Below are 20,365 nucleotides of genomic sequence, written 5' to 3'. Positions count from 1 at the left end.
GCAAATGGCATCCTAGCCTGTATAGTAGTGTAACCAGCAGGAGTTATCATGTCGCCCTACTCAGCACCAGTGATGCCGCAATTTGGACACCGTGTTCAGTGTTGCGCCCCTCACTACAAGATGGGCACTGAGCTGCTGGAGTATGCCCAGAGAAGGGCAACAAAGATGGTGAAGGAACTAAAGAACAAGTCTCACAAGGAACAGCTGAGGGAACTGTTTAGTCAGAAGAAGAGGAGGCTGAGGGAAGACCTCTACAACTCTCAACAGCTACCTGAAAAGAGAACGTAGTGTGGTGGTGTTTGTCTCTTCTCTTTAGTACCAGCTGATAGAATGAGAGAAAATGGCCTGAAATTGTGCCATGGCAGGTTTAGATTGGATATTTAGCAAAAATATCTTTATGAAAAGAGTGGTCAGGCATTGCAATAGGTTACCCATGAAGGTGGTAGAATCACCATGCCTGAAGGTGTTCAATGAACATGTAGACATAGCACTTCAGGATGCGGTTTAATGGCCGTGGTGGTGGGTCAATGGTTGGACTTGATGATCTTCGAGTTCTTTTCCAATCAAAACAATTCTATGAATCTATGAAACTCCCTTATCTAAATTACTTTAAGGCTCATTCCTACTAAACTGTGAGGAAACAAGAACTTCCTATGGGTATTTTTAGAGTACAAAATGGCAGAAGTGTTCTTTTGTCTTTAGTACCCTTTTTATCTTAGGCAACAATAACAGTTGTGTACCATCACAGTAAGTGCACCCAGTGGTGAGAACCATAGGATTTCACACACAACCAGACTCCTTCCTCTTTGACACTCACTCATTTTCCCTCACCACCCTCCCAAAGTGACAATCTTTGTCAATTTGTCATATGAACACCTCTCAGATAGAAGTTTTTTCTCTCACCATATCATCTCACCTGATTAACAATCAAGAATCACTAGAAATTTACATAGACAAGGCTTCTGAAAAGCACATATCTTCAAGCTAATAAAAACCTTGACTAGAGATCATATGCAACTCAAATCAGTCATCTCGAGCTTTAGTTTCCCTGTCCAAAAGAAGACAGTGATGTTGTCCTGGACAGCACAGCCACTAATCTTACACGTCTTGCTCTTTTCCTGCTTCACACACACAAGGAGAAGATTGATGCTGCATCTGCAGTGCAAAAACAAACAGTAACAGCAGGACTGCCAAGCTTCAAAGAGAAAACCTCACCAGTACAAATTCTAACAAAGAAAAAACAACTCAAAAGGGGATGTTTTTTGTTTGGTTGACTTTTGTTTGTTTGTTTTTTATTATAAGTCATTAACTTGAATTTTGTCCATGTCAACATGGCACAAAGTTTGCTATCATCTGATGCATGATCTTGTGAGCTGCTAAATGATCTCAACCTCTGACAGCAAAATCATACCAACTTCAATCTCTGGAGGCTACTCTGATGCATTTTGGAAAAATGGGTGATTGCATTTAACTGCTCTGAGCACAAACCTATAGAAAAGTACTCTCATTGTATCTGTCACCGTTATATTCAGCTCTCCACAAAGAAGCTGAAGACTCCAGCAAGTGACTTAATCTCTTCTGAAGGGATTCCCCAAGGACTGAGTCATCTTATGGACAAAACTCTGAGATTAAATCTATATTTATTTCATAAGCTGTGATTTTCCCTTTAGTTAATCAAGCCCTATTTTCAGAAGGCAAAATTAATGCAATAAAAACAAATAAAGCAAAAAAATTAGCATGTAAACTTCACAAGCAAAATTAAATGGAGCTAGTGGGCCTAATAGTTACAAAGACAACATCTGATGCTGTTGTTTGAAGTGAGAGCAGGAGTTTCTACCAAACCAAGAGGAAGGCAATAAAGAAGAATCCTGTCTGATGTAGTCAAACATTGAATCATAGAATCAACCAGGTTGGAAGAGACCTCCAAGATAATCCAGTCCAACCTAGCACCCAGCCCTAGCAAGTCAACTATACCATGGCACCAAGTGCCTCAGTCAGGCTTTTCTTGAACACCTCCAGGGACAGCGACTCCACCACCTCCCTGGACAGCCCATTCCAATGCCAATCACTCTCTCTGCCAACAACTTCCTCCTAACATCCAGCCTAGACCTCCCCCAACACAACTTGAGACTGTGTCCTCTTGTTCTGTTGCTGGTTGTCTGGGAGAAGAGATCAACCCCCACCTGCCTACAGCCTTCCTTCAGGTAGTTGTAGACAGCAATGAGGTCACCCCTGAGCCTCCTCTTCTCTAGGCTAAACAGCCCCAGCTCCCTCAGCCTCTCCTCATAGGGTTTGTGTTCCAGGCCCCTCACCTCTCTAGCAGTGGTTTGCTTTTAAATAGGGGAAGTAGCAATTTCTGTATGTATTACCTGAAAAAAAATAGTATTTTATGCTTATATTTATCTTTCAAACAAAGAACTTGAGAAACATTTCTCAGTAAGTCACAGACAATTCTCTGAAGCATTCCTTATGCCAAAGATGCAGGTCAATACCACTGACGCAAATGGAGCTTTGAGACAATTGCAAGAGATTGAAGCTGGACCAACTTTCATACAAGCAAACATATTGCTAGAAGAACAGCCACTTACTATAAACACAAGTTACTGGAGAAAATCTTTGCAATTTAGATATGTTTTTAAAGGAAAACAAAAGCCCAAAAGTCAAATCTAAAAATATCTGAAACAACCATACACAGGTCCTTGTATACCCAGATATGCAATAAGTAACTTGAAAAGAATAATGAGCAAAGCTCAAACATTTACAAGACAATCAATCACTGCTCTCCACTTAAACATAAACTAGATGGTAAACAGCAGATACAGAATAGGTAACAGTGACAATTATATTTAAAAAAATAAAGATTTTTTCCCAAATGAGTCTTTTCTTTTGTGGTTCCATGAATCCATAGACAGCCAAGCCACCTCAAGCCACTTTCTATACATTTTGGCTCCAAAAAAAAGAGGATGTAGCTTTTCCCTCCTCAGTTCATATGACCAGCAGAATCAAGACAGACAAGCTAGAGGACTAACATTTTTTGAGCAAAGCTCAGAACTGCATTATTGTATGCAAAACCTCAGTAGTACTTGCTCATTTCCCCATCTGTTTTCATCCTCTTTCTACTTGTGGCTCCTTTCCTCAAGAAAGCCTCAAAAGAATAGCTAAACAACAATCATCTCAAATGTGAAGTTCCTTTTGACTTCACACAAGGTTAAGATTTGCATGCCTGGTCATCGCCTGGACAAATGCAATAACATCTATCCTATTGTGCACAAACTTACTTTTGTTTGTGAAACTAAATGATATAAGCTTTAAGCACATAAGCCTGTACATTCATTACAGTTCAAATTGCAACATGGGAGGCTTTCTATTCCAATTGCTGCTTCTGAGTTCTTGGAAGTTGGTCTTTTCTGCTGGGATAGCATGGAGACAAGGATGGATGGGGGGTAGTTTTTTGGCTCACTTGCTTCTGCTTGCTGCTGCTTTGTGCCTTGCTTTTTCTGCAAATAGGCAGAGGTAATTATGTATTTTGTGCTATTTTTATCTGATTTTGTTAAGTAAACATTTTTTTTTTCTCAATCTCAAGGGAGTTTTGTTTGATTTTTTTGTGTGTGTTTTTAGGGTTTTTTTGTTTGATTGGTTTGGGGTTGTTGGTCTATTTTTTTTATTTGTTTGGGTTTTTTTTGGTGGGGGGCAGTTACTTTTCCCTCACTTCTGCATGGGGAAAATAGCCAAGTTAGCCTGCTAGTTCAGTTTGACTTCTTTTGTCCCGATTCAAACCATTGCAATGACAACCACATATTACAGGTTATTCACTGCCTTATCAAAAGCTAGTAACATCACCATAAATAAATACAAGGTCAGATACCAGCACATCTCTCTAAGAACAAAAAACAGTTTGCAGAATTGTAGACTAAAAGCTCAATTCTGTAAAGTCAGGATCTGTCATGGAGCGTGCTGAGGGACAGCATAGATGCACAATTCTGATTGTACACCAACACAATCCTTAGCTCTGTCAGACCAGAGCACATGGCAAATATTAGTCTTTGTCTGACTTCTGTCCATGATTACTGTCAGAGATCTATTATGCCTCTCAGTATTCACTTGCCATGAATGCAGAAGTTAACCAGAGCATTACAAATCACCTCACAACATTGAATCCCAGACCTAATATTTTCTTCATAAAGCACCGATTCTCAATACAGCTTGCAGGTACTTACAACATACCAGTTCACAGCATACAACAGCTGGATGTTTTACATTCAAGGCTCAGCTAAACTCAGGAGTACTTTATCAAACAGTTTGGCACCCAAGTCTCTCTAGCACTCTGAAAAATTTGTAATCTGCCTCATACATTGTTCCATGAAGCGATAAGAAGCTCAGTATCTCTCCTACTGCTTTATGAGGTGGTTAGCCTTTCTCTGGCTTGAATAATCCATCAGTACCGCACAACTGCTTATTCCTTAGGTGGCTTCCAGAACATTAAAAATTTTCTTCTCTTCAACCCTGACCACTACAAAATAGTAGTATATCATCTATATTATAAATGCAGACTATTTCTCCAGATACATTTCCCTTCCAAAAAACAGAGCTGTCCTGTTGATAGTTTAACTAACATCATTCAATATCAACTACCACACTCCATCTGGTTCCATGACAACATCACACAGTTCAAATACAGAATAACAATAAGAAGTTGATTTCAACAACGCAAGACTTGGAAATATCCTAGAAAAGACTTTTGAAGAGGAAGATTTAACACGTTTGCCTTTATTGCTTCAAGTAACATAGTTCAATTGTTCTGAAAATACTTTTTTTTAATCACTCAAAAAGCTTAGAGACATAATGTCTGTAAAAATCATATGTGGAAGTCCACTTACTGCTTTAAGTGGAAACAGCTCCTCTAATTTACTTTTCTGAAAGCAAGTGCAAGTGTGCTGTTCTACAGAAGCTTCACAGGTGTCAAGGTCCGGAGGAGCAGAGATGAACAGTATCTCTGTCCAGAGGAGCAAGACCAGTTCTTATGGATTCCGTGCTGTGAAATTAAGGTGCAAACGAGACCATAGATCACCATGGAACTGTTTATTAAAGGATAAGGTTGGGCAAAGCGGAGGGAGAGAGGAGAGAAGGGGGAGAGAGAAAGATCAGAACAGAGTGAGGGAGGGGAGAAGGGGGAGAGAGAAAGAGAAAGATCGATGGAGAAGAAAAGAAGGAGCAGGGAAGGGGAAAAGGCTGTGATCATATTACCCAGATGAAGGGGAGAGAGAGAGATGGGTGCGTGGCCCAGGGATCATCTTCTGTGGAGGACAGGAAGGGGAAGGATAACAAGTGGTTCTTTAAGCCACAGAACTAGTCAGGTGTTGTTTTCCATGGCTTTGTGTCAAGACAGTAAACGAGTTCAGAGTTTTAAACACGGTTTTTTTCAGCAAACAACATCTGCTATGGCCAAGAAACATACAGAGTCGTCCATCTCCCTAGAATTTCAAGGGCTTCTTCCCAGCAAAGAAAGCCCATAGGACCTTGTCAAACCAGCCTCTTACATTTTGCCCTCCTGCCAAGTTTCAGCTGAAATTAAGTACAACTAGAAACTACAAGGGAAGAGGAAATACACATATAATAAATTTCCTTCAAAAAACAAGATTAAACAGTAAATGCAATATGCCAGGTTTGTAATTAGTATAGAGCACATTGTAATTATAAAACAGAAATATATACTGTGCTGCATATGCTGTAAGTACTCATTAAAATTGTACTAACCTTCACATTTATATAAATTAATATCCCTTTATATTTAAACATAAATATCTCTGATCACATTCACATATAAAAGGTAAAATGAAGTGTACTCTTCCTCCTTTTTTCTGTTCAGAATTGCTTCATCTCTGAAAAAATCATAAAACTGAAAACACTTTCATTTATCCAGTTGTCTCATGCAAGTAAAAATCATAGAATCAACCAGGTTGGAAGAAATCTCCAAGATCATCCAGTCCAACCTAGCACCCAGCCCTAGCCAGTCAACTAGACCACGGCACTAAGTGCCTCATCCAGGCTTTTTTTGAACACCTCCAGGGATGGTGACTCCACCACCTCTCTGGGCAGCCCATTCCAATGCCAATCACTCTCTCTGGGAAGAACTTCCTCCTAATACCAATTCTTTACCTCTCTTGTCACAACTTGAGACTGTGTGCCCTTGTTCTGTTGCTGGTTGCATGAGAAGACACCAATCTCACAAATACTAAAAAGAAACCATTTTAGAGAATGGAATTGATCTGAAATTTAATTACCTTGCCCAGGAATCACTACTACATATTTTACTTCCAATAATAACTGGTACTATCCTAACTTACAAGACCACAAAATAAAGAGTTCTGTAAAAATAAAATGCATGTCATAATTGTACATGCTGATCAACAGTCTTTTCCTCTAGTAGTCTCCTCACTATTTTCATGTTAAAGATGTGAAAACTTGTACAAAAGAAAAAAAATAGCATGTATATGATTTTCCCAGTCTTTATTTTTCCCTAGGGAAAACAGCTTTTCAGCATTGCTACAGGTATAGTCCAGTCACCAGAATGAAAGGATGCAAGATACATTAAACCATAAGGATGTTTGGCATGCTCTCAAGCTCAAAACAACACACAAAAAATAAAACAGTTAATCTTTGTGGATAGATTGCAGCAAGGAAGGAGAAATCAGAATGATAGGGATAGGAAAGGATCTCTGAAGAGTTCAAACTCTGTGACAAGACAGGTTCACCTAAAGAAAAATCACACAGGAACACATCCCAGGCAGGTTTTAAAAGTCTCCAAAGATGGGGACTCCTCTACTTCTCTGGGCAGCCTGTTCCAGTGTTCCATCACCTTTAAACTGAGGAAGTTCCTCCTCATGTTCAGATGGAACTTACCACATTATGTACATATAAGGCTGTGGGTGTTACCTCAGACCAAATTGTGGGCTGACTGGTTGAAACACATCCTCAAGTTTAACCTTGTGTGAGACAAATCCAGTCCTGAGTTCAAACCAGCCAACAACATGAATTAAAACACAGTGCATAGCAGCAACTGGAACATACATCTCAAAAGCACTTTCTCGAGACAAACTAAAGCCACTACCATAACCTAAGGAGAAAACAGTTAGGCTTAGTAAGGAGATGCTGGAGTTAAACCAAACAAAAACCACTTCCCCATAATCTAAGGAGAAAATAGGCTTAGTAAGGAGGTGCTGGAGTTAAACCAAACAAAAAACACTTCCCCATAATCTAAGGAGAAAACAGGCTTAGTGAGGAGGTGCTGGGGTTAAACCAAACAAAAAACACTTCCCAAAACAAAAAAAAAAAAGGGCAATAACACCCCACATATACATTATCCTCCACAGACACAATGAGACAGCAAGCTCAGAAAAAAAAGGGCACTCACAAGGCAGATTAATAAGAACCAGTAAAATGCAATGAACAGTAAAATAAGGATACTAGAAGGGAAGATGAAAGCAGTATATATTTACCCAGCCTTAATTATTGAGTTTGTCTCTGCCCTTGCCTCACCATCTGCATTTGCTTAATCTCATGGAATTCAAATTTTCATTTTCTTTACGTATTTGTTTATAAACACAGTCCTGAAGTTGGTACTCATTAGATTAATCTTCATTATTATGAGCAAGATGTGTGTAACACAAATTGCTAAAGCTACCCCATTCTACACTGGTCTGGGACCTAGGCACTGGTTATTGAGGTCTTGAGTCATTCTCTCTCACTTTCTTGATGTAGCAAACCTACCATATGCAAAGTGGAACTCCTCCATAGGAAGTACTGAAATCAAAATAAACCTTCTTGTAATCACTTACAAAGCTGACATTTACCATGTGCCTGGAAGAGTTGAGGGATGCCTAAGTCTCATCAAGAGAAATTAAAAGATGCTTCTCCCATATAACAGGAAAGCATACAACATGTTTCACTGACTACTGCCTGATGCAGCAGGGCTGTCATAATCATCCCCCAGCCTTTGTGAACAGTGAGAAGGGTGCAATTTTCAGTTACCTCAAATAAGAAGCACTACTACTCCAATTATTTCAGACCACACCAATAGATACTTTACACTTCTCCAGCCCTCAGCCTCAGTCGCAAGTGACCCTGTCCTTTTCAACTGCACAAAAAATACATTCATTATCGTGCTTTATCAATATTGGTAAGTAGTTCAAAACAACGTGAGGAGATGGTATCAACTGTAAGCAGTGAACCAGCTAGTTCTGATCACCAAGAATTCACATACTAGGATTACAGGGCTTTACTTAGGACTAGCATAGACCCAGTGCTGTGGGGTAACTGCTCCTTAGCAGCTTTACATGCGCTCTCCTAAAAACAGCATCTTCCAGCTTAATCTGAAAAGGCCCGGTTGGTGCAGTTTGAAATGGCTTCCTAACACCAAGAGGTGGTGGCTGGGGCAGGGATCAACATGTTTCAAAATTAGTGATATAAGATCACATGCACACACTTAAGTCCCAGTTATGATTTCTATCTTTTTGATGAAATTAGCCTCACAGCTCTCACCTGTACTGAGAAACACAAAGGAGAGGCTTAGTCCCTGATGGTCCAAAGGCAGGTAAAACACAGGTGCTGCTTTTACAACCCCTACACACACTATGCCTGGATATTCACTGCATGAATTATTTCTCACTTTCTAAAGCATAAAATCACTTCCAGATTAACTTGCAAGAAGCTATTAAGTCAAGAGCTTAAATTTCTTATGAGGTAACTTGCTAACAATCTTTGCCTTGCAAACATGAGCTTCCATGTGTAAACTTCTGCTTTAAAGTTTGCTACAAAAAAGTAACCAACCAATCTGAACTGGAATTCAGAAAAGGTTAAAGCAAGGTGTAAGCACATTAGGACAAATATTACTAAATAAATGCAGTAAGACTGTTAGTGATACATCTTCAACAGAAAGCCAACAAGGTCTTATATGTACGATATAAACCTTATAAATGAAATAATATCTATGTTTCAGAATGTATTTCTACATAAATATTGTTAGTTGGTTATTTTTTTGTTTTTCCAAGAACTAATGTAGTCCCAAGAACATCTTGAGAACTCACAGTTCCATGGTTGAAATAAATCATTCTTTCATGCATCTGTCAGTTCATAAGACAGTTCATCACTGAATCCATTTTTTGACTGACTTGTTAGCAGTCAGAAGAAAGCCTGATGAATTCACATCAAAATATGATTTCATGTTGAATTTTAACTTTGAGAACATATTTAAATTTATTTGACACCTAACATGTTGGAAAAAAAAAAAACAAACAACAAAAAATAAGCATCTAATCAGGCCTTGTGACAAATTCTGGACTCTTTAACCTCTTGTGCTGGAGTATATCCAATAATTGACTGCTCACATATTGACCTAGATGGACTGTGGTATGCCTTAGTAATACCTGATGCTTAGCCCTAAAATTTTGCATATATCTGCCAGTGAAGACACAAGTCACAGCACTCAAGAGTGAGAGCAGAAATCTTTAACATACTTTATAATAGTTGAATAAATGCATCCTTTCCGCATTTATCCTTGAGGCAGTAAGAAGAAACCACAGATTTAAGACCAGTTTTCAGCTAATCAGATCTGTTTCTCCTTATTTTGGGCTAGAAGAGCTACCTCAATTTCTGTTCTGGTTTTCAAGTGGAAGTTCAATTTATTAGGAGATGAAAGCTTGGCTGGAGTTCTTAAGGTCAGCCTGCAGACAATTCACTACTTCATATCATTATTTTGTATTTGCCCTCCCAGAGCTACTTAGTGCTGGATTTCAATGGCAAGAAGTGTGTCTAATAGCAAAAAACAACAACTTTGTGGCAGTCAACTAGAGTAGCCATTACTGACAATTGCACACATTGCTCCTTCCACTCCTCAGGGAAGATGGGTTTTTGAAAGGTAAAGTAACCCATTCTACCACATCCAAGACAGTTAATAACAAATTAATCTTTATCATTATTAACAGCACTCCAGATAAGAGCTTTCTGTGATGGAAGTTTATGGATGATAAAATAATATATAAGCAGTGCCTATGAACAGTAGGAAGCAATCAGTGGGTTATATTAATGTGTGTACACCATCAAGACACGAATCAGTTATTCAAAGTGTGAGCTAAAATAAAAACCTCTCTCTAGATGAGCTAGTGGAATCAACAGTAATCCTTCACAGCTGGAAACGTGCACACTACAGCATTTCACAGGGCTCAAAGAACACAATTTAGAGTTCATTTACACACTGGCAGTTTAAGAACACTGAGCGCCTTCCCAGATGAAAAATGTCTCACAGTTTTTGCAGTCTCTGAAATAAATCCTTATAATTCAAAATGGGCCATTAGCATTCACAAAAGCTGAAACAGTCCCATCAGAAAAGAGCAAACTACACCACAGAACAGTTACTCAGCAGCCTTTGCAATAGGTTAATGCAAAAACACCTCTTTGGTAACAGTCAGAAATTAAGGCCCCCGAGTGTACACCTTGCTTCATTTCTAACTCCTGTAATTTGTATGAAAAAGGTATCCAAGAGAGGGAAAAATAAAAATGAAGTGCCTGTTAAAATGCAAGAGAAGTGTACTGCAATAGCCTTTCCACAAGGACATTAGAGGAGACAATGACAAAAGTCTTACTAAAGTCAAGGAAGACAACATCCACTGCTTTTTGCATCCACCCATTCAGTCACATCATCATAGAAGGTTATCACATTAGTCAAGCATGACTTCCTCTTTCCAAACTCATCTTTTATGCTCCTGATAACCTTATTTTCTTCTGTATGCCTGGAAATGACCTGCAGAATGAGCTGCTCTATCACCTTTCCAGGGGTGGAAGTGAGGCTTATTTGTTACCTGGATAGAATAACCATATCCTTGACTGCTAAATCACAGGAATCCTACCTGGTTGATGTTGTTCCAAGGCAGACCTTCAGCCGACCACTCTGTTCTCTGAAACACCTCCATTTTCCTGCCAGCTTTTCACCTCCACCCAGGTGTTACAAATCCTCTTCCAAAAGCCCCCAACAGGTGCCTCTCTTTGCTGCTGCTCATCAAGCCCACACCTGCCCTCCACTCTACTCTTCACCAAGAGACTGCTGGTTCCTAAATGCACTTCATATCTGCCCTGCCTACCCAGAACACATGTAAAGCCAACAGAAACCACGTACCAAAACAGTGGTAAATTCAAGGTATCTGTGAAAAGCACTGTGTAACTCTGGGTTTCATCCTGCTACAGCTGAAATCAGTGATAACTCTCCTCATTGATTTCATAGAATCATAGAATGGTTTGGATTGGAAGAGACATTAAAGATCATCGAGCTCCAACCCTGCTGCCATGGGTAGGGACACCTTCCACTACACCAGGGTGTTCAAGGTAGCAAGTTTTCCTTACCAGGAGCTGCAATATTCCAGAGTGTTCATAAAGGAGAGTATCAGTAGGAAAAAAACAGGCTTCTATCCCACAGTAATGGCAGCAATCAGTCATTTCACTGCCAGACACACAGTTCAAGCAGAAGAACTGCCACAGGTGCAAAACCATCTTCTCAGACAAAAAAAACCCAACCTCTCTTTAGCCCACACAGCTGACTTCTGTATCTTTAAGAGGCAGAACTGCAGAAGGCTTGCTAAAATCTGCAGAAGGCTTGCTAAAAACAGGATCAAGACTGTTTTCCTTCAAGAAGTTATATTCTCTTTCTTCACTGAATCAAAATAGTGAACAAGAAGGCAATAACAACTCATTTACTCTGTGTCATCATTATAAAATGGGTATTAAGTATTTCTGGTAGTTTTCCTAAACATTTATTTCCTTTAAACTAGTTTTCAAAGATTTTAAAAAGGAACTTTTCATGAAAGGATGGAAGGTGAACCTGAAATTGTCCACACAAGATGAAAGTCTTGATAAATCAATGAAGCCAAACAAATGCAGGGAGTTGTTTGCCCTCCACATCTGAAAGCTCAGTTTCCCAGGTTTGTCAGATTCAATAAACATGCTTCATTAGATAATGGAGAAAATGAATCTTGCTACATGCAAGCAACATAAAAAATTCATTTGTGATTCTGGATTTCATCTCAAAAACATGAGTCTTTTCCCAGGGGAAGTATTAAAAGGTAACACCATTTGCTTTAGCATAACAGATACTTCATCTGGATATGCTGTTCTTCATATTTTACTTAACTCTAAACTGAAGTCTATACTGTCTTTATCTGTGCACAAACTAACATACTTAGCATATGCATCATTCACGAATTGGGTCAAGAGACTGTGAAAATAATAGCAAGTAAAAGAATAAATATTTCATTTAATAACTCGTAAATATATGGGTAAATGTGGACTTCATGCAGAGTGAGCTTGAGAAAGATGTGATGCATTGGCTGCATCTGCCAGTAGTCCATGGAGACATTAGAAGTGCCAGGTATGAAAGAGGTATGAATTTCTTCTTTGAGTGGATAAGTCCCTGTGTTCCCCATCTCAGTAGGTTCCACATTTTTGAACCAGCCAATACTACTAAACCCCTTGAAGATTACACAAGGAAAAAAAGGAAAAATGAAAGAAAGGAAGGGAAGAAGGGGAAAAAAAGTGTTAATATTTTAGGAAAAAAGGGGGGAAAGACAAAGAACCAATCACTGTTATCAAAACAATAGACATGCTTCAAAGGGGCCTAATCCCAAAGAAAGGGCTAAGGGAGAGCAAAGGTGGATAGGTCGAAGAAAGGTTGGTCAGGGCAATGAAGAATGAAATCTGTTTCCTAGCTGTGACTCCACAATAAGCCAGGAAACAAATTTAGGCACTTCTATTGTGAGCTCCTTATGTATGGGAAAATTATCTGCTCACTGAAGGTATGGGAGAGGTCTGTTTATTTACATTTGTTAAATGTGCTGGGGCATTTAGATGACAAAGCCACCAAATGAGAAGCTCTATAATAAGCTTGGATGCAGTTAGGACAATTTTGCTATTTTATTAATGCTAGACAACACAAATCCAAAGTAGTGCACAAACCCCTCATTGTATAATCTAAAAACTCTCCCTAACTCCCTACCTCTCTCCAACTGTATGCTTATGAGCTCACAGTTTAGTCATGATCAAACACAGATGTAGAACCTGCAACCTAAAGATTCTCTCAATATCCATTTAAAAAAAGAATGAAAATATCTTATTTTTCTCCTTTCATTGACCTTTCTTTTCTTCATCTGAAATACAGCAGAACAGTATCTTACAAAATCAGAACTGATTTTTGTAACCATAGATTTCTTTTGCTCAGAAAGAAATACAATAAATATAAATCATTCAAATTGCTCACTGTAATAAATGACTTAAAAGGGATTCTCCATCCACACTATGACTTTTTAATACCAATTTATGTAAACCATACAAAACAACAGAGAAAAATATATTTAAGACTTGAAATTGTACTGCTTGCATACCAGATATCTGGACCCCAGCAACTGGAATATTGCCTACTCTGAAATCCATGTTTCTCCATGCTCTACAGAGATAACAAATGCCTTCCCTAGATATGAGGCAGTGAAGTGAAGGAGGGAAGTAGAAAAAGGAGGAAAACTACACTCAAGATTTGTTGTGTCATAACAGTCTGAAATAACCTTTGCCCCACTCAGGCTCTTGGCTTCCATATCTGAATAGCCTCTTCCCCTTCTCCCAAGGCATGTACAATGTCTCCTCAGCTCCTATTGTCACAGTCTCTCAGTAACATGGAGACTGAGTCCCTATCATTGCCCATCTGAAACACGCTGTGCAAGTGGTTTATTTAATACACTTGGTGATGAAACAGCCTTTAAAAGAAAGTTTGTATTTCATAAATTGATTTCTAATCACCAGTTTTTCACCACCTAGGTAATTTCAGATTACTTTGGTAGTCGCCACATTAATGGTGTATTGCACTTAAGTGTCTGAGCACTGAGAATGCAAGATTTAAAAAAAATTAAAACACAAGCCATAAACCTCCATTCCATCAACGCTATCATAACCTCTAAATTTGCAGTTTGTTTGAAAATGCACTCTCATTTCTAGCTGCAAATAGCAAAGTCCTGATGTGGTTGCCAAGAAACCGGCACTTGCAATTTACGGAGTTTGCATTTGAGAGATATTTGCACTTAGAAACATTTATGAAAGCAAAACTGAAGTAAATAAGAAAATGTGGCATAAATTCTTCTTATGATTTGTCAGTATCATCCTAAAACAAAGCACACATCCCAGACTTCCCATCCTTTGATTATTATCTTATCAAAGAAATGTTTGTGGAGTTTTGTTCCAAGTGTCTCTCCGAAATATGGAGTGGATTACCCACGTACCCTGCCACACACAGACTTGATGGGTTTCACTGACATCTCTTCATGAATTATAACATGGTCACTAGGGTCTACACCAACATTAAGCTCTTCTAACTCACTGTCCCACTTTGTAGATTACTGCACTAGTTCACTGATTAAATCCAAAGTTAATCATGATTATTGTGCTGTAAAGCACCTTGGGAGACATGACATTAAAAGTAGTAAAGCCATATAGTTGAACTTGATTACTCTCTATCTTTTCATACCCATGTATATGTTTAAGACTCTTTATATTCAATATCAGGCTTCACAAAAACTCCAGTCTCAATCCAATTCTCCCATGTAATTTTTAATTATCAACATTACTCTTTGGAACCAGAAATTTGACAAGGTTGGGTCCTTTTGTCCTAGGACTTGTCCAAATAGAAAATAAATGTCAGCTCCTGGCAAGGTTTAACAGCCAGTGAAACGCAAGAAAGACAAGATGAAACAACTCCTTGAGACAAACAAACAGAAAGGTGGAAAGAAATCAGTAAGTGGTAGGCCATCCAAATAACTGTTCTAAACAAAATTGCTCACTGCTTTTTAACTTCTGCAAAATAGCTGCATTCACTAGCTCTGGGTCAAGAAATGTTTGGTTTGTTTTAATTACACATTCACTTTATGAGATTAAGTACAATGTGCAGCCAGAAAAGTCACAGGCAGTTCTGAAAATCTAAATCTAGTGGAGGAGACTTCTGCAGTCATCAGACCACTATTATATTTACCTCTTCATACCTCGCTGCAACAGATTACTTCTTATGCCCTACAACAGCTTGCTGTTGTTGGGATTCCTTAGATGTATACTTTAGAAAAGGATATAAAGGACATCAAAAGATGCTCCTTGACACTTTCACTGCTCTGTAGCTGATTTGTAGTTTATTAGGTGATCTTTGCTGCACTTACTCAAAAGGTGTGCTTAACCACTTTCACTTTTTTGCCACTTTTTTATTTCTTTTCTGCTGTCCAGTGCAGATGTCATTGTAGAGGTATGAAAACAAAGGAAACAGCAGCTGAGTTAGCCAGAAGGTTAAACATGTTTGAAGTGGAAATGACACAACTCTCTGAAATGTTCTGCATGTCTTTGAGGAATGAACAGTAATTCAGAGAGAGTACAAGGCTTCAGAAATGGTGTGATGTACCAAAGTTTTCCTTAAATGCTTTCAACCCATTCACTGAAGGATGAGATCAGATACCTTCCCCCCCCCCCCCCCCCCCCCCTTTAAACTAAAAGCTTTTCCAAAGGTAACAAATGTGAGCAAAGACTGCTGTATATGCAACATCATGTACATTAGATAACACTTCCTTTCCAACAACACTCATTTGCAAGGAAAGAGTGGCCAGTAGGACAAGGGAGATTATTCTTCCCCTGTACTCAACACTGGTCAGGCCACACCTTGAGTACTGTGTCCAGTTCTGGGCTCCTCAATTCAAGAGAGATGTTGAGGTGCTGGAACGTGTCCAGAGAAGGGCAACAAAGCTGGTGAGGGGCCTGGAACACAAACCCTATGAGGAGAGGCTGAGGGAGCTGGGGTTGTTTAGCCTGGAGAAGAGGAGGCTCAGGGGTGACCTCATTGCTGTCTACAACTACCTGAAGGGAGACTGTAGCCTGGTGGGGGGTGGCCTCTTCTCCCAGGCAACCAGCAACAGAACAAGGGGACACAGTCTCAAGGTGTGCCGGGGAAAGTATAGGCTGGATAATCTTCCGAGGTCTCTTCCAACCTGTTTGATTCTGTGATTCTAAGTACATGGTATAGGAGAGGAATGAAATTAGCCACAGATTTAGAAACATATCCAAGTATAAATTTACATTGCCCCTTTAGCAAATGCTTACTTTGTTTACTAAAGAAAAAACAATCAGAAAAAAAAAGTCATGATCATAGCACAGCTTTGCCTTAGTTCAGTTAATTTGCATCTACTAGTTCTTGTGTCCTGAATCCAGGCATCACATCTGATTCTTGTGTAAAAATAAACCCTAATTTATTATGGAAAAATAATCCTTCTGTTTCCATTTGTTGGTCCTGCTAGTAGGTTACCCTTTACACAAACCCCCACTAACTATAAGTAAATCACTTTAAAAAAGAAGCAAACATAAAAGCAAGTTGAAACTGCAAATGCATAGGAAGGACATTCTTACTTACATGATTGGTCATGCCAGTTTTCATGCATTAAGGTTGTGCACTTACAGGCAATCAGCAATAGAACAAGGGGACACAGTCTCAAGTTGTGCCAGGGTAGGTATAGGCTGGATGTTAGGAGGAAGTTCTTCACAGAGAGAGTGATTGGCATTGGAATGGGCTGCCCAGGGAGGTGGTGGAGGCACCGTCCCTGGAGGTATTCAAGAAAAGCCTGGCTGAGGCACTTAGTGCCATGGTCTAGTTGACTGGATAGGGCTGGGTGCTAGGTTGGACTGGATGACCTTGGAGGTCTCTTCCAACCTGGTTGATTCTATGATTCTATTACCCTATTTACAATCTTAAAATATACATGCCTTTAATACTAGCCTCTCTAAATATCAGTGACAAGAAACATTCTGTTCTGGTAAGGAAGGATTATTGTCTTCCTATTTAAGAAAGTGAAGGGAAAAAATGACATCAGTTAACACCATCTGTCTCTAGAAGTCACTGTGATTTCCCTTGTTTTAATTTCTGTTGTTATCAAAGCCTTCATACAAGGCATATCAGCAAAACCACAACCGAAACATAAGATGATACCATAACAAGTTTATCCTAGTGATGAGTGATGATTCAGACTCATCACTTTTCAGTAACTTACGAAAGAGAAATGAAAGAGCAGGAGGAGATCATATCGCAGTAATTAGCAGTCCAGGTTTATTAGGAAAGGATGTTTATATGCAGTCTAAACCAGCACTCCATAACACAAATCAAGAAAATATGCACATGTGCAAAACAAGTGAGGAATTTCTGCTTAACTTTTTATATAAATACATGAAATAGAGTAATAAAGCAAAGCAAGATGATTTTATTACTGATTTACATATTCAACAGCTATGCCAAGGATAAATTCATTACTTTAGGTATCTTCTCACAATAGAGTAACAAATAAATTTCTTCTATATCATAGAATGTACTCTTTTAAATGTTCAAGGTTACTCTCTAAACTTACTTTTCCCCCCTCCAGTTGTGCCTGTATCTACTTTTAAAGCATACAGAGAAGTAATTTTATTTAGGAGTTCCTTAAATAGTATCAGATTCATCAATGTTCACCATAAAACAGACATTTGGCAAAGTGACTTAGCAACTGGTCAGTTGCTGGCTAAAGAAAGCTCAGTCACTGCTTCTGATCTAACAGAAATGTCCTACAGCAGATTCAGAATACACATCACTATGTTGTTTACCAATCTGAGAGAAAAATAAGTTATTGGTGTGAGTCACAGAGGGGAGGGAAAACTGCCACAGAACCAAAGATGAGTGTTAGGAACCCAGAACAACCAGAAATGATAAACAAAATTCTGACACGCAGAGAAACAGGAATTGAATTCCAGAAAAGACAATCTGAATCTGCTACAGATTGAGATGTCTTTTTCAAGACTAGTGTTTGCTGCCAGTTAAATCACAAAGAAAAACCTTTTACTGTCCTGCATTTCAGCCTGGATTTCATTAGACTGTATTAAACTGCGTAATTAGGCCACCACCAAATTAAGTGTGGCAGAAATTCAAATTCTCTTCATGTAACTATATTAGATTAAAGTTTTTGCTCACTGAAAATCAATACTGACATAATCATGCATCACTTTAACATGTAAGGCGACATGTTTCCTTTCCATTAAAAAAAACCTGCAGATTTGCCACAATTAAAGAATCAAACCAATAAAGATGAATCTTTCAGATTCAAAGGAAGGTGCAGGTCAGCTCTGGTGCAACAGAAAGAGACTCATCACCAACAAAATGAGCAGAGGAAAGAGGGTGTTTCCAGCATATCAAGTGAAAAGTATAATCAGGGAGCAGATTATAAGCACACTTGTTCTGAATGATTCATGAAGCATAATTTCTGCTCTTGCCTGGGTAATTAGAAGGCTTTCAACTTCCATTCAGATATATGTTTTCAGGCATTTTTCATTTTCAAACCTATTAAACTAATAGAGTTCTTTCTTGCTTTCAAACATTGACACCAAGAAAAGAGATGTAGAAATGCACACTACGCTTTCATCAGTCAGTAAGCATCCAATATTTAAAGTTCCCCAATACCAGTCAGAGAGGAAGAAAAACCCAAATCACTGCAGGGTGAATTTCTGAGGAAGCATCCTAGTGCTCTTTGTCAGAAAGGAAACAGAGAAAAGGCAAAGAGAGGGCATTTTCAAAGAAAACCTCTTGGGCAAAACATCTCACACCTACTCACAGTTTTGACTCTGACCTAAGTGATTAAGGAAAAAAAATAAAGCAAACGAATCAGAATCAAAACTTTACTGCTGACTCTACTTAATTATGCAACTACTTGGAAATTCATGACAACTCTTAGCACAGAAGTCTGAGCTGAGTGTTTATGCTGCCACCCTAGGCATATAAGACAGAGATCTATCATTTTTGTGCTCTGGGATGGGCTAGCTTATTAGATTAATTTGCATTGCATTATTATTTTTAATGAATGTCTTACACACAGGATAACGCACAAAAACAGTCATGTAATTTGATCAGGTTTCAGATGTAACATGCTCCTCAGTGGAGTTTAGAAAAACACAGCACTGGTAGCGAAATGAGTGTCACAGATCTGTTGATGAAGCACGGAAAAACTTCCTGAATGAACTAACTCAGTCTCCTGGGAGAGCAAGTAAATATTTCCTCATACAACAACAGAATTTCTGTCTTCTGTTTCACTCTCCTGCTAGTTCCTATTTCATTAAATCTCTGCTGTTAGAAATTGTGGAAGTCTGTTTTTTTTTTTTTTTTTTTTTCATATGGAATACCAGTGGCTCCTTTCTAATTTAAGAATAATATTTTTTCATTTTGAAAATCTGGCCTTAAGAATTCCCCTCACCCATTGATGTTACAGTAAATATTTGTATTACAAAGTAATTATCATGCATTATCTAAACTTTCACATGGTTTAGACTTCGTAAAACATGCAGTGCTTTAATTTGCAGGCTGTTCAGCAACCCTTTTGCCAGCTTTAGATTAAAACATGACAGAAATAAGAAATATCTTATGTTGTCATCAATCACTATAGCTGTCCAGTCACAGATCAGTTTTGTCTGTCACTTCTATGGAATTTTTTGGACTGCAGAAAGATTACTCATAACAACACTTAAGGAGAAGAAAATCTGTCCATTCTCTAACCCTTTTTAAATGATTGTTTACTCTTGTTTTAAAACAAAGTGGTCTGCAAATCATGCTTCCTAGAGCTAACTGAGGCAGGGAGAAGTCATTCCAAGTCAGACAGAAACTAAATGTCACATAACCTTAACACCTGGCTGCAGAGCTGTCCTAAATTAAAACTCTCTTCCTTAGATATACCTGTCTCTTGGTGCGTATGTGTGTTCATGCACACATGCAGTTATCTGGCCAAGCCACATTCAAAGTATATTACACTAACATGGCATTACACTCATGCAAATCTTTTGTGAGTCCTTTTAGGACAGCAGAAGAAACAAAGAATTTTAGGCAGTAAAGTATAATGATGAGGATTTCATGAAAGGTGGAAAACACATTTATTTGATAATACTGAGCCCTATAAAAATCAGATACAGGCGTGCAACAGGTAGAATTCAGTAACTGAGATTACTTTCAGATCAGTAACAACAAATCTATTACTGTTTCAAAATAAAGGAACTATTAGACTTCCATCCATCCCTACTCCCTACCAGAACTGCATTTTTAGACATTGACAGGATGTAGATGTTGTACAATATTAATATTAAAGCATTCTGGTCTGCTACAGACTACAAATCCTTGATGGTCTAAGTACTTAGATGTGCATTTTGTGATTGTCCTCCCCTGGGGTCTTGGCATTTGACAGACAAGGATTTGTTCTCATGGCATTGTCCAGAGGCAAGGAAACTTGCCTGCAGGAGGAGAACTGCAGAG

At 38.7% G+C, this 20,365-nt stretch overlaps 1 protein-coding gene across 12 annotated transcripts in view; it reads right to left on the bottom strand.

Moving 5' to 3' along the window:
- GRID1 (glutamate ionotropic receptor delta type subunit 1) overlaps positions 1-20,365 on the bottom strand; it is a 772,772-nt gene that overhangs the window by 615,295 nt on the left and 137,112 nt on the right. The window contains exon 1 of one of the 12 annotated variants that reach the window (XM_064145127.1): positions 10,902-10,999. The exons of the other annotated variants lie outside the window; for them this stretch is intronic. The gene's annotated coding sequence lies outside the window, so the exon portion shown is untranslated. Of the gene's footprint in view, positions 1-10,901; positions 11,000-20,365 lie in introns of those variants that run through there. 12 annotated transcript variants of the gene reach the window in all.

Source organism: Pogoniulus pusillus, chromosome 6 (genome assembly GCF_015220805.1).
Source record: "Pogoniulus pusillus isolate bPogPus1 chromosome 6, bPogPus1.pri, whole genome shotgun sequence".
Taxonomy (NCBI): domain Eukaryota; kingdom Metazoa; phylum Chordata; class Aves; order Piciformes; family Lybiidae; genus Pogoniulus; species Pogoniulus pusillus.
This window is presented reverse-complemented; position numbering and strand designations above follow the sequence as displayed.